This window comes from Marmota marmota, unplaced genomic scaffold (assembly GCF_001458135.2).
Source record: "Marmota marmota marmota unplaced genomic scaffold, marMar, whole genome shotgun sequence".
In the NCBI taxonomy this organism is placed as follows: domain Eukaryota; kingdom Metazoa; phylum Chordata; class Mammalia; order Rodentia; family Sciuridae; genus Marmota; species Marmota marmota.
The window spans coordinates 8,022,576-8,040,486 of record NW_026000294.1 but is presented as its reverse complement, the minus strand read 5'-3'; the positions used below and the strand labels follow the sequence as shown (position 1 = coordinate 8,040,486).

Sequence of the window (17,911 nt, the reverse complement as noted above, 5' to 3'; positions counted from 1 at the left end):
TGTAACTTTTGGACAACTCCTTTCCAGTATCTGGGCCTCCAAGTCTCTCTGTCACATGAAGACTCATATCTGAGAATTCAGTGACACCTCAGAACCCTCATCTCAAAAAAATATACACAATTTCTGCAGTTTCATGGGCTCTAAGAGTTATGGATTACCTCATACAGAAGAACTCTCAGAGCTTTTCTTGCTCTTACATGCTGTATCCGTATGAGTCGATAAATAGATAATGGTGAGGGGTAAGAAACTGTTTTAGACAGAGATAAAACAAATTAAGTACTATAAGAGGAATGAGAATTACTTGCTAGTCTCTAGAAATCTTTGAGGCTAAAACAGTAATCCATCTTAACTGGATTATTGGAAATTCTGAATGAATTGAGGTCATAAACAAAATGGCCCCTGGCCCTACAAGATAGAATAAATTCTAAATAGGTCCCCACTTAACAAGTTTCATAGCACCACTTGTGAATGATTCTTGCCAAAACTACAAAAACCCCTGAATCAGATCAAGTGTCTAGATTCGACTATTGATGCATACACAAAGGACAGAAAATAAAAACATTTTAAACTCCCATGCAGGGATTCAGATCATAAAAATATATACTATAAAATCTGCATGACCAACAATCCAGTTCTTTACACATAAACAGTAAGAAAACAAAAAAAATTGATTGGAATGGAACTTGTATACAGATACACATTTGTGAAATTTATAAAAATCTGGAAATAACACAAACCAAATAATTGGTGATATAAAGGAATTACTATTAATTATTTAGAAATGGCAATGATATTGTGGATAGACTTGACAAAATAGGGAGAATGGGAGTAAATATTTGTGACTTTCCATTTGTTCTCTTAGAAATGACATGAAAGCAAGAGCAACCAAAGGAAAAAACAGATAAGTTGGACTTTATCAAAATTCAAACTTTTATGATTCAAAGGACTATCATGAGTGTGAATGGTGAACTCAAAAATAGGGGAAAATATTTGCAAATAATGTATCTTCTATCTAGAATATATAAAGAGCTCATAAAAAGAAATATAATTCAATTTAAAAATTATCAAAGTATCTGGATAGACATTATCCAAAGACATGGTCAATTAAGCACATGAATGATATTCAACCCGGTTAGCCATCAGGGAAATTTGAATTAAATACTGGAAATACAAATACAGGATACTCACTACAGCCTTGTTTGTAATGAAATATCCACACTAGATATTCACTAGAATGTAGGCTTTACAGTATATATTTTTATAATCTGTATAATGGTACTGCAATTTAAAATGTTTTTGTCCCTGTCCTCTGTGTATTCTATACATCTACATTTGGATCTAGAAGTTTGATCTAATGAATGGATAGAATCAAACAGCCAGATAATAACAAATCTCACAGAGGCTGTGGAGAAATTGAAATCCTCAAAACACAGCTAATGGAAATGTAAAATGTTGGAGCCACTTTGGAAACACTGTGATGTTTCCTCCAAAATTAAAGAGAGTTACCATTTGACCCAATAATTCTACTCCTCGGTATGTACTTATTAGAAGTAAAAATATACACACAAAAAAACTCACGCATGAATGTGTTCATAGTGGCCAAAAAGTAATAGTAATATTCATAGTAGCCAAAAGATGGAAACAATTCAAATGCCCATAACTACTGCATGTGGTAGCACACACCTCTAATCCCAGCATCTTGGGAGGTTGAGACAGGAGGATTGCAAGTTGGAAATCAGACTGGGCAACTTAGCAAGACCCTGTCTCAAAATAATAGTTTATCAAAAGCTAGGGATGAGCCAGGCATGATGGTGCACCCCTGTACTCCCAGCAGCTCAGAAGGCTGAGACAGGAGGATCATGAGTTCAAAGTCAGCCTCAGCAAAAAGCAAGGTGCTAAGCAACTCAGTGAGACCCTGTCTCTAAATAAAATACAAAATAGGGCTGGGGATGTGGCTTAGTAGTTGAGTGCTCCTGAGTTCAATCCCTGGTCCCAAAAAATAAACAAATAAATAATGAAAAGGCTAGGGATATAGCTCAGTGGTAAAGTGCCCCTGGGTATGATCCCCAACCCCCCCCCCACAAATCTGTCAACTGATGTATGATGGATAACCCAATGCAGTATATCCAATAAAATGGAATATTATTCAGCCATATAAATGAAATATTAATCAATGCTACAACATAGAAAAACTTTAAAAATATGCTAAATATAAAAGACAGTTCCACAAAGTTTTTCTATGATTCCTTGTATATGAAATGTCCATATATTTACAGTAAATATTGTTTCATGGAGCTTTTGGTCAGTTAAATTTATTAAGTTGTGATGTAAAATGTACTTGTTATAGCAAGTGATGTTCAAAACAGCCTGAAAGCCACTCTTGTACATTATGTTGAGACAGGTGTTGGCTATCCATAATGTAAGCAAGTAGAATTTTTCTCCATGTCTTTGCAAGTTTAATCTTATCCTGTCACTATTTCTCTAATATCTTTTGACCCATTCGTGCTTGATAACTGGCTTTATACTGTCATCCTATAGAAACCTGGAAACTTCTGTGAATATAAACAACTTGTTGCTAAATCTCATGGCCACGTGTCCATCTTTATTTTTCCTGGGTTCTCTCACATTGGATTCCATTGATGCCTCCCTCTTTCCTGAAATGTTTGTTTGCCTTGGGGACACCATCTAAAGGATCTGTCTGGTTTATTGTCTTGGCTTTTTGTCTGGGTTCTTCTTCATTCAGTCATTAATGCCATGATTTATCAAGATTCTTCTAATGCCATGACTCTTTTCTTCTCATTCTGTACTTGCCTTGACTGGGTTCATCTATTTCCAAGGCTTGAACAACCACTGCTTTTACATACTGATGTACCTCCTTTAAATAAAATTAATGCACAACAGTAACAAAAATCCACATAGGCCCTTGCTTGCAGAGAGACTCTCTTTCTACTTAAGTAATCTCAGGTACTTCTTTTGGACTACAGAGATGAATCTCTGTTTTCTGGATATCTTCTCCTGAATATCTCACAAGTATTTCAAACTTTATAAGTCCAAAATTGAAGTCATTTTCTCTCTCCCACCCCTAGAAGTTTTCTTCTTCAAAAGTTCTCTTGGGGATTATAGTCACATAGTGAACTATCCAGAGGATATTTTAGCCCTGTCTCTCCATCACCTCATCCAAAGTCAACTTGTCCCCAAGTCCCATTGATTCTCTTCCTCTTTTATCTTTTCATTTGTCCCTTTCTCTCCCTCCTCCACCCTCTCTCTCTCTCTCTCTCTCTGCTACCAGTTCCTTTAATTAGTTCCTCATCATCTCTGGTCTATTACAATTAATTACCTGGTCTTTTGTGCTGCTCTCCCTCTGCAACTCAGCCTCTACTTTCCTGACCAATTTATTTACCTCAAAAGCAGTTCTGCTCTTATCGGACTATGGTTTGTTTGCTAAAGATCTGTGTCATCCTCCTTCTAGCCTAATTTCCTGTATTGCTAAAAAACTAAACCCCATAAACTACAACAAACTGGCATTTCCAAGACTTCTTTGCAGTCACTTTTCTCAATTTGATAGAATTCTGCCAGTCTCATACACATGCCCAATATTTGGAAGAAGTTGGTGAGGCAGAAACCATATCTCTCAAACTTCTGTTAGCAAGCACAACAATGGAGATACTGAGGTTTTCTGTGATTGTGTTACCATAAATCTTAACTAGCTCTGCATTTTGAGTGCCAGAGAATGAGATTTTATTTTCCTTTGAGAATCTGGCAGATATGATAGTCCTCTACCCAATGGTTAGGGCAGTGGCAATGTCCTGATTCCCAAGTCACAGATATGGTAAAGTGCTCCCAGAGTCCTTGATCCCTTACCTTCCTGTTTGTGGCAGTGATAGATGCTACTCTGCTATTGTTCTGGGAGTCATTTATGGAAGCCCAACCTAAAACTTGCCCCTCTGTCCCTTCCACCAATTTTGTAAGCACCTGATTTTCTGTATTAAGATGTTTTCTACTGAAAAGAACTAGAGTGCATTATTTTCTGCAGCTGAAATCTGTCTTGAATTACTCTTCTGCTCAAATGTCTTCAGTGGTTCTCCACTATCCCTAAGGCACATTCTATAACATGACATATACTCTCCTGCCCATAAGGTATCCTTTGGCCTCTCAGATCTTGCCAATGCCCTCTCATTCTCTATTCTTTAGCTACATAGAATGTACAGTAATTCTGACAACCCACTAGGTTATCTTACCTTGGAGCCTAGGTAACTGTTGTTCTCTTTCTCTAGCCCTTTACTTCAAACCTCAGCTCAGGTGCTACCTCCTCTAGAAGGCTTTCTCTGATGCACCCCCTGCCAAATATTCTGGATGATATTCTTCTCAGACACCATATTTGTTGTATCTTTCACTGGAATGTGGAGAGAGAAGGACAGATATTATGCCTGTCTTATTCATTTCTTTCTCTCCTATGCCCAGCACATCACCTGGCATTTAGCACATGCTTCATAAACACCTATTGAATTCAAGAATGTCTTCTTCATCCTCTGTCACCACTCAAAGAATCCCATCTTCCACCTATAGAGGTCAAGACCTTATGAGACCACACAGAAAACATAAATTTTATGTTCCAGGTTCCCAGAGAAGGGAGGTAATTTGTCCAAAATGATACCACTAATTGTTAACAAAGTGGGAAGTGGAACCTATGTATCATGAGTCTCAAAAGTTCTTTTGAGAGAACTCACAATTTCAGCCATGGACTTTGACCTTAGCTCTGTCTGTGTGGGGGTAGCTTTCTGAATTAGGTTCCCATTCAAGTCGACTCACAATTTTAAAAAAGTAGGAGTTCCTCACATTTTGAATAGCTCTTTTATTGACATGTTTCAAGGAATCAGAGAATCTCTTAGTCTAGCACAACCCCAAGTCCATCCTTCAGTCCCTTCTGCAACATCTTGTTTATCTAGTCTCAGTTCCAACATCCACAACAATAGAGAGGATCCTATCAAGATAGCCATTTAATCTTTGGGACAATCTCAGTTGGCAGAAATTTATTCAATGTCTTTGATCTAGAAGTTATCAGCATTTCTGCCACAGCCACAGATGAGAAACTAATCACTCCATGAAAGTGTTTGGAATGTATATACTCCCAAATTCACACTATTTCATAGTGCTAAAAGCAGTTAGTTAAACAGTAATGATAATAACAGCTTACATGAAGTATTCTAAGCCCTTTTAATGTATTAATTCTCTCAAATTTCACAATAATCCTATAGGACATATACTATTACGTATGTCTTTATATTATACATGAGAAACCTAAGCAGAGTGAAGCTAAATGATTTGCCCAAGGTTACATGGTTAGTAAGAGGTGGAGACTATATGCAAAACTAGACAGTCTGGCTCCAGAGTCTGTTCTCCTAAACACTGTGCTATATAAATGCTACTAGATGATACATGTCTCAAATTTCAAAAGCACCTGTTAAAACATCTCCTGGAATATTACTCAGCCATAAAGAAGAATGAAATTATGGCATTTGACAGTAAATGGATGAAACTGGAGACTATCATGCTAAATAAAATAAGCCAATCCCCCCAAAACCAAAGGCCAAATGTTCTCTCTGATATGAGGATGCTGACTCCCAATAGATTGGGTGGAGGAGAAGGGGAGGTTTACCCAATTGGACAGGGTGGAGTAGGGGGAAGGGAGTGGGGATGGGAATGGGAAGAGAAGAGAATGAATTGGACATAACTTTCCTATATTTATATATGAATATGTGACCAGTGAAACTCCACATTATATACAACCACAAAAATGGGAAGTTATGCTCCATGCATATATGATATGTCAAAATACCTTCTACTGTCATGTATAATTAAAAATAACAAATAAAAAAGATGTCTCCTGTGTCAAAGGAATAAATTGTTTCAATGTCCTGATCTGGGCCTCAGTGTTGTACCTCCCAGATCAAAGATCTCTAGGTTGGAAACCTTTGCCTTCTATCAGGGAAAAGGCAATTTCTGACTCGCCTTTGCTTCTCATGCTTCAAACAGCTCCCAAATTCCCACTTCTGCCAGGAGTACTTTCAAGAAAAGTTCCAATTTTTGTCCTAATCTCTCCCACACTGCCACTCACTTATGTGTCATTCGGCCCCCACCTCAGCCACCCCATTATTCCCTGATGCTTGCCACAGGCAGTCTGCAGATATTGAATCCAGTTTGTTCATCATCTTGGTTACTTATGTGACTAGATGCTCTTGTACATTCATGCATGTCAGTTCTATTAAAGACAGTCAACTCCCTTGAGGACAAGAACTCCAATTTAGCTCAATTATTTAGCATAGAGATCTCCAATCCTCCAAAGTCAGTTCAATTCAATAAGCACTCATTCTGACAGGTAAGTGGTGCAGAGAGGCTCTCAGGGAGCTTATAGTCTAACTGAGGAGATAGTTGATGATGCACATAATTTCAGTGTCATACAATGTGTCCCATGCACAATCAGATAATAAATAAATAAGATTGTTAATGATTATGGAATAAATCATAGAATTTCATGCTCAAAGGGGAAAATGGTCATCTTCACCCAACATACCTACATAAGAATCCTTTTCACAATACACATGAAAAAGAAGAGGGAAGAGAAGGAAGAGAAAATACTTTTGGTATACATGGAGCTAGGCCATTAAACATGTTATTTTATTTAATTATTTCCAGAAGTCTGAGAAGAGGAACTGTTATCACAATTTTAAACACTAAGAAATTATAGCTCAGAGTATTCACATCATTTGCCTATAGCTATACAAGTAGGATGTAGCAGTAGCAGGATTTAAACTGAGATTCATTTTCAAATCAAACCCCTTTTCTCCACTAACTTTAATAAGTTTTGTCCAGCAGCTTCTGAAATATTCAGTAATAGGAAATTCATTCTGAAGCTTTCAAAGCCATTATTTAAGTTTAGCTGAAATTTACTACCCAATGGTTTCTGTCCATTTGTTAGAGTGCTACAATCTGACACATGAAAAAAAACAAACAAACAAACAAAAAAAAAAAACAAGAATAAAAGCCATGTCTTTGTAAGCAGTAGTTCTCTTGAAGTGTTTGAAGATATCAATAGTGGGTCCAAAGCCCAATTTCTCCTAAATACCCCCACTGTGTTGGTGTGTGCACATACACATTTTCCATAAAGTAAACATGAACTTTACTTTAAGTTGTACTGTAGCATGGTTGTCAATACTTTCCCTAGGCTGCTTGCTTTTCAGTCTACATCCCTCAGAACATATATCCAAGCATCCAGCTGGGAATAACAATGGGGAGTAGGGTGGGACTGTCACCTCCCTTATCAGGAACACTGGTTTTCCTGTTAATGCACTAAGAGTTACCAGTGAGCTCATATTAACTGAAAATGGATGATGCTCAAAGGTACTATTGTGCCTCTACAATGCTTTGAAAAGCTCATGGCAGAGTGAAAAGAACAGTGGATAAGAAGTTAAAATGTTGAAATGTAAGCCTAGCCTTTGCTTTTTGGTAACTGTGTTAACTCTGACAAGTTTCTTAACTTCCCTAAAGCTCAAAAAGCTGTCTTGTCTACAGCTGTAACTTAAAATAAAGCATCCATTGTTTTAAGTCTTCAACAGCCTTACTGCAGATGTGGCAGTATGGGTTTGGTCTCAGGTAGTATCCTAAACAAAGGGTGATGGGTAATTAGCTTAAGTTAAAGAATTTGGTTGCATATAATTGAGCGGTGGGGCTATAGTTTTAGGGCAAAACTCAGACATAGGATTATGAATTTAACTCTTGCCTGAAGACTTTTCTCCTAGCTATCTATAAGTTTTGCTCTTTCACCTCCTTAAAAAGAGTTCTTTCTTATACTGTCATGTATAACTAAATAGAAGAAAATTTTTAAAAAAATTAACAAGAGTTTTTCCTGACCACCCTAACATGATATTACCACATCACTCTTTAACTTACTTTTCTCTCACAGCCTTATTATGCTTTAAATATTATATAATTCTTTTTTATTGGTCTACTGGCTTCCTTTCTAAAATGGAAACTCCATGAAGGCAGAGACGTTTTTGTTTGTTGCTCCTTCTCCAGCACCTAAAATAGTGCTTAGCAATAAATAAATATATATTAAATTACTGACTAAATGAAGACCAATGCATAGCCCTGCTGACTCAATGTAGTATGCAGAGAAAGTCTATCATGAAAAATATTTTCTACTGCGGCCTCTGAATGCCAGCCTTTGCCCCTCCCCAACCTCCCAGGGCCATGTTTCATAAGAACCCCTCCAAAAGGGAGTCAAAGGTCTAGACTACAAGCTGAAAATCTTAGGGCCTCTTCAGTTTTCATTTCCCTACTGGCAAGGGCACCACTCTAAACAACCACCCAGAGGCCATACCTCAGGAAATGCTGCCTATACCGCCCTCCTGTGGCCAACAACTAAAGAAATATCTGAATAAATACCCAGGAACAGCAGTTTCCTCCTGTTCCTTTGCACAGATCTATTTCAGTCCTATTTCACATTTATTTTGGGCCTATTTCAGTTCTATTTCAAACAAGCTAGTGGGCCAGACCATCTGTCACTACTCAGGGTAGAGAGAGGACTGGTTGGAAAAGAACAGCAAGGGTCTGTCTAAAAGCCCCTTGAGAAGAAATAACAATGATTTTCTGTCAGGCTTAGGATCTTTCTGGGGCAGCCAAAACCAATCATGAATCAATTCAAGACTGATATGGGCAGTCAATTCTTTTTCAGTATCAAGACCCAGTATTTAGTTTTTCAGCCTGATCTCCAGGATAGTTCTATTCTTGGACCTCAAGACTCATTATTCAAGCAGCTACCCCATCTGACCTCCATGCCCAGGTTTTATTTATTGACAGGCTTCATTTCAACTGTAAGCCACTGGAAATTCAGGACACTAAACATTTATCATCAAATTAAGCATGGACCTTTGCTTCTAAGTGATGCTTAACAAGAATTACATATGTAAAGCAGGTAGGTTGATAGGCATTTATACAGAATGATAGGAAGAAGATAAAATTACAAAAGGAGGAAGAGGGTTAGTTGAGCTGGAGGGTTTGTAAGAAGCTGGATTGCGTCAAAGGGAGGCTAAGGAAAGGAATTGTATTTTCTGAAGATGTCCCAGATTTTTCAACAATGATACTCTGAGTGAAAATGTTACAATAAGGCTGGGTATCACCAAAGCTTGGTAAAGAAAAGTATGCAGGACACGTAGATGGTTAGAAGCTTGTGAAAATTCATGAAGGCCCACCTAAGATTATTGAAGTTCTCTGCAGACTTAAAGGAAGAGATGTCAAAGACATATTATGTAAAAACAGCCAGATGCAGAGTAGTATGTATGATATATTATCTTCAGGTAAACCAAAGGGAAAATAAATATATCTCTTTCTAAATCTGCATTTAAAAACCTCTGGGAGGATACACAAAAAGCTATAGTAGAACTGGTAAACTCTGATGAGTGGATAGAAAACATCCTCTACATACATTTTTTAAGTTGAATTTTGTTTTACCGTGTGGATATACCATCCATTCAAATATTAAACATAAAAATGTTAAATATGCTGTATGGACTTAATAAGTCTGTATTTGTCTCCCTGTCTCTCTCTCTGTCTCTGTCTCTCTCTGTCTCTGTCTCTCTCTCTCTTTCTCTCCTATTAACTTAGCTGAGCTGTGTAAATAAAACCCTAGATTTAGAATCAGTCTAAGTCTAGATTGATAGTTGAGAACACAGGCTTGGGGCTGGGGTTGTAGCTCAATGGTAGAGCCCTTGTCTAGCATGTGTGAGGCACTAGGCTCAATTCTCAACACTGCATATCAATAAATAAATAAAAATAAAGGTCAATTGACAACTAAAAAGACTAAAAAAGAACATAGGCTCTCAAGCCATACCGCTGATATCCAACCCTAGTTCTGTCCATTGCTAGTTGTGTGGCCCTGATTAAGTTATTTAATGTCCTTAAACTTCTGTTTTCTCATTAAAATGCAGAGGTTAGTAGAATGTCCTGATATTCTTTCTGTCCTTCATTCTGAGCAAACCCCAGATTCACAGTCACCTGGTTTCCTCACCTGCAAAAGAGAGATTAATGTGGTTGGTTGTGATGGGTTAATGAGGGCATGCATATAAAGCACTTAGAACAATTCCTGACATACAATATTGCTCAATAAATGCTAATAAATAATATTTTTGAGGATTTGAATATGTATGTTCCTAACTTCAGGCAAATGATATACTCTCTGAATCTCAGTTTCCTCATCTATAAATGACTCAAATAATGCCTGCCACAGAGATGAATGATATAATGATTTGAAAGTGCTCTATGGAATAAAAACTTCAGTTAGGATGTGAAGAAATTCCACAGTTGACAAAAGTAGGTACTATGTGAAGATTCCATCTATTTGAGGCGATCTACTCCTACCTCCAGCATTCAGAGTGAGGTCCTACCTTACAGGCATGTGTAGGTCTTTAAAGGTCATGAGTCATTTGTGCATTAAGTGTCAAGAAATGAGTCCCAGTTCCCACTTCCCAAAAACAGAGTGGCCAAAAGGGGCTGCACACCAGTGGGTTGTCACTCCATCGCAAGATGCCAAGTGATTATGTTAACTGTTCCTATTTCTAGGAGGTGCTGAGACTCGGTGCTGCCCCCATTCCCCTCAGCTGCTTTTCAAAAGAGGAAAGGAAGTGGCACCAGTGCAGAAGGCTCACTCTCTCCCCTTCACACATATGCCCAGTTCACAAAGAAAAACAAGAAATAAAAAGGAAGAAAAGAAAAAAAATGAAAATTCAGTTAAGCAGTAACACAAATTCTCCAGATCCTAGCAACCACCCTTACAGTCTCACCATAATATGGCCTATTCAAACCCATTTCTGGTTTGAACCTCACAAAAGTACAAGGCGTCTGGAAAGGGGAGTTGGGGAGGGGAGGCTCATCATTTGCATTTATAGAAGAGAAGGAAAATGAATCAGCACAGATCTCCCTGCTTCATGGGAATGGAAACAACAATGGATTAAGAGTCAGAAGACCTGATTCTTGGAAAAGCATTTTATAATCTGTATGGCTGCATATATTTGGGATTTTAAGAGACTGCCGTACCAGGGCCAGGCCTGAACCCAAGTTTGCCACCCTTCAGGTCAGAACTCTTGAATTTTTACTGTACTCATAATGGAGAAGTAAGCAGCAAATAAGGATCTAAAGAAAATTATCCCCCAAGAATAACTAACTGTACCTTACATTTAAATAGAACTTCACAGCTTCCTAAATACTGTGGCCTTTTATTCCATATCAACCTCATGGCAACCTTGTGAGGGAAGTATGAAGGAAATAGGAATCTAAATTTTTAACCACCTACACACATACTTCTTTATCCCTCTGCCCTGCTGTAGTTTTTCTCTATAGCTCTTAGAACTAACATACTACATATTTTATTCAATCACTGCTGAAGCATTTATCTTCCCTACTAGAATATAGGTTCCATAAGAAAAAGATTATTGCCTGTTTTGTTTACCATTCAGTGCCTAGAATAGTGCCTGCTATATAGCAGTTGCTCAATAAGTATTACCAAATGTGTGAATAAAGGAATGATTGCATCTAGTAGGATAAAGGTTTCATTTTGCAAAAGCATAAACTAGTATTCAGAGGATTTAAGTAAGTTACCCGGGAAGCGTAATCCCCTCACCTCTATGCCTACCTGGTTCAGCCACATCTTACCCAGACCAAAGGAAATATTTGATAAAAATACTTTTGTCCCCTCTTGGGCCAGCTCTAGGCTTGGTGGTTATGGGTGACCTAGGTTTCACCCCCTTTATCAGCTCATTCATCTCCCCACAAACATTTATAGAATTTCTTCTATGTATTCAAAAGCACTCTGCCAGGCCTCATTGCCTTTTCATACCCAAACACATGTCATATGTTTGTAAAGGCTCAAAGGGTTTCCTTCAGAATTTACCCTCTCTTGAATGCAGATTGGTGAGGGAGGAAGGAGAAGAAAGTGATTTAAGTTTTCTTATTATGTGGCCTACTGGATCCCTCTCTCTTCCACACTCTTCCTAGCAGTCTTTTTGACTGGAGAATTCTGTCAACCTGATAGAGATGTTGGGAAGATTAACTTAGATACACTCATGAAACAGAACAGTACCTGGCACAAATCTATGCTGGCTTGGTAAACGTGAGCATTATTCTCAAGACTTAGTGCATTCATAATTTTATTACTGGTGTCTCTCACTTTTGTAATGAAGGAGGACAGGCAAACATCCACTCCTGGCAAGTGGGGAGAGTAATGTCTAAGAAGCTACTATGGAGCTAACATACTTTTCTTATCCTTACTCTAGAGGTAGCTGTGTGGAAAAGATACTTCACTCCCTCCAGCCTTAGTTTCCCCAACTTTAAAGTAGGAAGAGTGTTGTAAGGATTACATTAATTCATGTATGTGAAGGTACTCTGAAAATGCAAAATGCCAAACAAATGTGAGGGGTTACTATTATTACTGTATTGAAATAATAGTTGTTACAAATTGAGTCCATCCTATGTGAATACAGTATACTAAGTGCCTTACATAAATTATATTACTTCATCCACACAATAGTATCAATAATCGGGCATTCCCATTATTCTGGTTACATATTTAAGATGTGAGAGTTCATTTTATGTGTCAGCTTGGCTGAGCTATGGTGTCCAGATGTGCTATGGTGTCAAACATTACTCTAGAGGGGCTTGTGGCTCAGTGGTATAGTGCTTGCCTGGCACATGTGAGTCACTGGGTTTGATTCTCAGCACCACATATAAATAAATAAATAAAACAAAGGTCCAACAACAACTAAAACAAAAAAAAATATTTAAAAAAAACTTTATTTTCACTGGGCATGGTGGCACATGTCTGTAACCCCAGTGGCTCAGGAGTCTGAGGCAGGAGGATCGGGAGTTCAAAGCCAGCCTCAGCAAAAACAAGATGCTACACAACTCAGTGAGACCCTAAATAAAAATATTTATTTTGTATTTTATTTATAAACAAACATTTATTTATTTAGGGATATAGCTCAGTGGCAGAATACCCTTAAATTCAATCTTCGGTACCTACCGCACCCCCCCCCAAAAAAAAAAAAAACATTCTCGGTGTTTCTGTGAAGGCAATTTTCTGGATAACATTTATATTTAAATTATATAATTTTTAATTTTTTTTCTTTCTTTGCAGTGCTAGAGATCAAACCCAGGGCCTCAGATGTACTCTACCACTGAGCTTATACTCTCAGCCCAAGATATCCACTTAAATGGATATACTTTGAGTAAAGCAGATTATTCTTTCTAATGGGTGGGTGGACCTTGTCTAATCAGTTGAAGATCTTAGTGACTCAAAGAGTGACTTTCCCTGAAGAAAAAGGAGTTCTGCCAGGAAATTGCCTTTGGACTCGGACTATAGCTCTTTCCTGGATCTTCAGCCTGCCAGACTACCCTGTATATTTTGGACTTGCACCACCAAAACTACATGAGCCAATTCCTTAAAATAAATTGCTCTTTCACTCTATGTTCATATCTTGTTGTTTTGGTTTCTCAGGAGAAGTCTGACCAATAAGTAAGGAAACTAAAACTTTAATTAAGTTATTTGCCCAAAATTACACAGCTGGTCAATGGCAAAGCCAGAAACTCCCCACTTCAATATTATTTTTCCCCTGGTCTACACCTCTCTCAATCAATACAGCAGTAAATTGCATTGATTCTAATTTCCAAATAGATGTTGATATATCAATATGGCTATATTTCTACACAGCCCCTCAAATGAGCTCCCCATCCCTACTTTAACCCTCTTTAATCTCTTCTCTACAGAGCTGGAAAAAAGTCATTTTCTCAGATCACAAAGTAGGCCTCATCGTTCTACCACTAAATTTGGAATGGAAATATCATTTGACCCAGCTATCCCACTCCTCGGTATATAACCAAAGGACTTAAAAGCAGCATACTACAGCAACACAGCCACATCAAAGTTTATTGCAGCTCAATTCACAACAGCTAAACTATAAAATCCACCTAGGTGCCCTTCAATAGATGAATGGATAAAGAAAATGTGGTCTATGTACACACAATGGAGTATTAAACAGCCATATAAGAGATGATTTATGAATTTTTGCCAGTGAATGGATGGCTCTGGAGACTATCATGCTAAGTTAAATAAGCCAATTCCAAAAAAATCAAAGTTCAAAGGTTTTCTCTGATATGTGGATGCTAACCCACAACAAGAGAGGGTAGGGAGGAAAAGAATAGAAGTTCATTGGATTAGACAAAGGGAATGAAGGGAAGAGAGGGGAGACGGAAATAGGAAAGGCGGTAGAATGAATTGGACGTACTTTCCTATATTCATATATAAGTATACAACTAGTGAAACTCCACATCATGTACAACCACAAGACTGGGATCCTAATTAGAATAAGTTATACTTTATGTATGTGTAATATGTCAAAATAGACTCTACTGCCATGTATATCTAAAAAGAACAAGTAAAAAATGACCATATTATGAAAAACGATTCACAGATTCAATGCAATCTCCATAAAAATACCAATGACATTCTTCACAGAATTAGAAAAAAAAGTCCTAAAATTCACTGGGAAGAATTAAAGACTTCAAATAGCTAAAGCAATTATAAGCCAAAATGTCAATACTGGAGGCTTTTACAATACTTGACCTCAAATTATATTACAGAGTTATAAGACCAAAAACTGCAATGTACTGGCATAAAAAAAGACATAGATAGATCAATGGTAAAGAATAGAAGACACAGAGACAAACCCGCACATATACAGTCATCAATTCCTTGATAAAGGTGCTAAAAAACTTATACCATAGAAAATACAACCTTTTCAACAAAAGATGCTGGGAAAACTGGTTATGGTTATGTAGAAGAATGACACTAGACCCTTACCTCTCATCCTGCAGAAAAATCAAATCAAAATGGATCAAGACCCGGGAATCAGATCACAAATTATGCAACTCCTAGAAGAAAACATAGGGACAACTCTCCGGCATAGAGGCACAGGCAATCAGGCAATGATTTTCTCAACAGGACTCTTTAAGCTCAGGATATAATACCATGGGTCAATATATGGGATGGCAGCAAACTAAAAAGCATCTGCACAGCAAAGGACTCAATTAAGGATGTGAGGAGAGAATCTACAAAGTGGGAATCTTTGCTAACTACTCTCCTAATTCAGGATTAACTCAAAAAACACCCCCCAAACACAATTAATAAATGGGTAAATGAATTAAACAGATTCTTCTCAAAAGAACAACTAGAAATGTCCAGTCAATGTAAAAAAAAACTGTTCAACATCATTAGCAATTAGGGAAACAAATCAAAACTACATTGACATTTTAGCTCACACAAGTCAGAAAGGGAGTCATCAAGAATACTAAAAATAGGGCTGGGTTTGTGGCTCAGTGGTAGAGCGCTTGCCTAGCATGTGTGAGGCACTGGGTTTGATTCTCAGCACAGCATATAAATGAATTTTTTTAAAAAAGGTCCATTGACAACTAAAAAAAAAATTAAAAAGAATACTAACAATAATAAATGCTGGAGAGGATGTAGAGAAAGCATTGTTGGTGGGATTGTAAATTAGTACAACCACTATGGAAATCAGTACAGCATTATGTACAACTATAATGTACAATTAAAAATATGGAGCCTATAAAAAAGAAAAGAAATAGCATTTGCCATGTTCACAGAACTATCATATACACTCTTCATGAACATGTTCACTCACGTGATCCACACTATAACACCATGAACACATTACTATCCCCAGTTTTCAGAGGTCGTAACTTAAGCACAGAGAGATTAGATAATGTGCTTGAAGTCACACAGTTAAGACATGGTAGAGACATTCTTTGAACCCACATAGTCTGATTCCACAGCCCATGATATTGACCACTTAAACATTGCCTTTGAATTTAACAGTGCACACCCTATCTGGGTTTATAAGGTCTATATGTGAGATAATCCCTGCATGACTCTCAGCTCTCTTATCATGCCATTCACCTCCTTTTCTCCTTATATTCCAGTCATATTGGCCTTCTCCCTATACTTCAAGCATGCCAAGTTTTTCAACCAGAAGGACTTTGCATATGTTATTTCTGCTGCTTTCCCTCCATTCATAAACATGTATCTTTATTGAATGATTGATTGATTGAAATTCCTACATAGCTGATTCAGCTTAAATGTTACTACCCTGGTATGGTAGGCAGGCCTACCTTGAAAGGATGTCTCCTCTTAGAGATAGTCCCTCTTAGAGATAGCTGAATGCATTTCTCTTTCTCATTATCTCATTTCCATTACTTGGCAGCTTTATCATTTGCAGAATTAGTCATGTTCTAACATATACACACACACATACACATACACACACACACACACAAACAAAAAAACAGCATGATATGAGATTTTCAAAGCAATGGACTCCTAAGAGGAAGTCTGTCCTGGGGCCATTGGAAGCCTTTCTTAGTTTTTCCTTTAACAGAGAATACAGGAATTCTTAGGTTGAAGAATTGTTTCTTGTGAACAAAATTCCTGTTGGATCTCTTAGTACTCAAAGAAGAGGAATGCCAGGTTTGATCTAAGGTCTGAACTCAGGGAAGTGGGAAAGATCTTGACCCTGCCCACCAAATTGTGTGTCCCCTCTGTCCTGTCAAAAATAATAAATGTTCCCCTATGGGTACATAGCAGCACAATTTGCACATTCCTTTCTTGTCTATGTGTACTAATGCATGTGATTTTCTCAGTGGACTGGTAAGACAAGTGAGGCTAAGAGATAGTTTTAATATATCAATGTGATATATATTAATATATCAACATGATGCCCAGATATTTGGTTAAAAAATGTGCTCTAGGTTTGCCTGTGAGGGTGTTGATGGCTGTGATTAACATTTGAATCAGTAGGCCCAGTAAAAGCAGACTGAGTTGAGTTCACACAATGTGGTTGAGCCTCATTTGATTAATTGACAACCTGAATAGAACAAAAAGGCTGAGAAAAAGGGAACTCTTTCTGCCTGACTGCTTGAGCTGGGACATGGGTCTTTTCTGGCCTTCAGAGAGAAAAATCAATTTTTCTTGAGTTTCAAGCCTGCAGGCTGGCAGGCTCAAGCATCCAGCTTAAATGTCAGTTCTGTTTCTCTGAGGAGCCTTTACTAATAATACAAGCTATCACCCTCATTTTATAGATAAGGATGCTGAACTTACATTTAGGTCTTATGTAAGATGATCCCTGCCTTACTCTCAGGACTTTTGAATTGGGCTGGACCTAAACACTTGCTCTCCTGGGTCTCCAGCTTATAGACAGTGTATTTTAGGACTTCTCAGCCTCCATAATCATGTTAGCCAAATTCACATAATGTAATAGCTATTTATCTATTATCTATCTATTCACCTACCCATGTATCCATCATATCAGTTCTGTTTCTCTGAGAGGCCCTTACTAATATAAGGTATCAGTCTCATTTTGTAGATAAGAATGCTAAAGTTCAGAGAGGTTTAGTGATTAGCTAAGGACACATAGCTACAGGAGGCAGGACTCGAACCCAGGTTAATGTAACTTGTAATCATGTTTTTCCCATGAGATTTTCACAATAAACACTTGTGTCAGAGTATTTGAATTCCTTATTGTTATATCTGTATAATTTGCCTCCAGTTATCAAATGGAATCCTTCCCCTCTGTGTCACCAAAGAAATTCTCTGCCTATTTCATTATCATTGTCTTTCCTACCAGATAAAGCTTCTGAGTGTGGCATTCAAAACCCATCATGATCTGTTTCCAGCCATAACAGAGTACCTATGAGCCATTTGTAGGGAATACTATTTATTTTGTAGCTTTATTCTTGGTTTTATGATATGTCCTCTACTTGGAACTTCTCATGTCTCATCTATATGCCTACTCCC

General features: G+C 37.7%; 1 protein-coding gene across 5 annotated transcripts in view; it reads right to left on the bottom strand.

Annotated features, from left to right (window-relative positions):
• Arhgef9 (Cdc42 guanine nucleotide exchange factor 9) overlaps nt 1–17,911 on the bottom strand; it is a 374,830-nt gene that overhangs the window by 133,199 nt on the left and 223,720 nt on the right. The window lies entirely within an intron of this gene.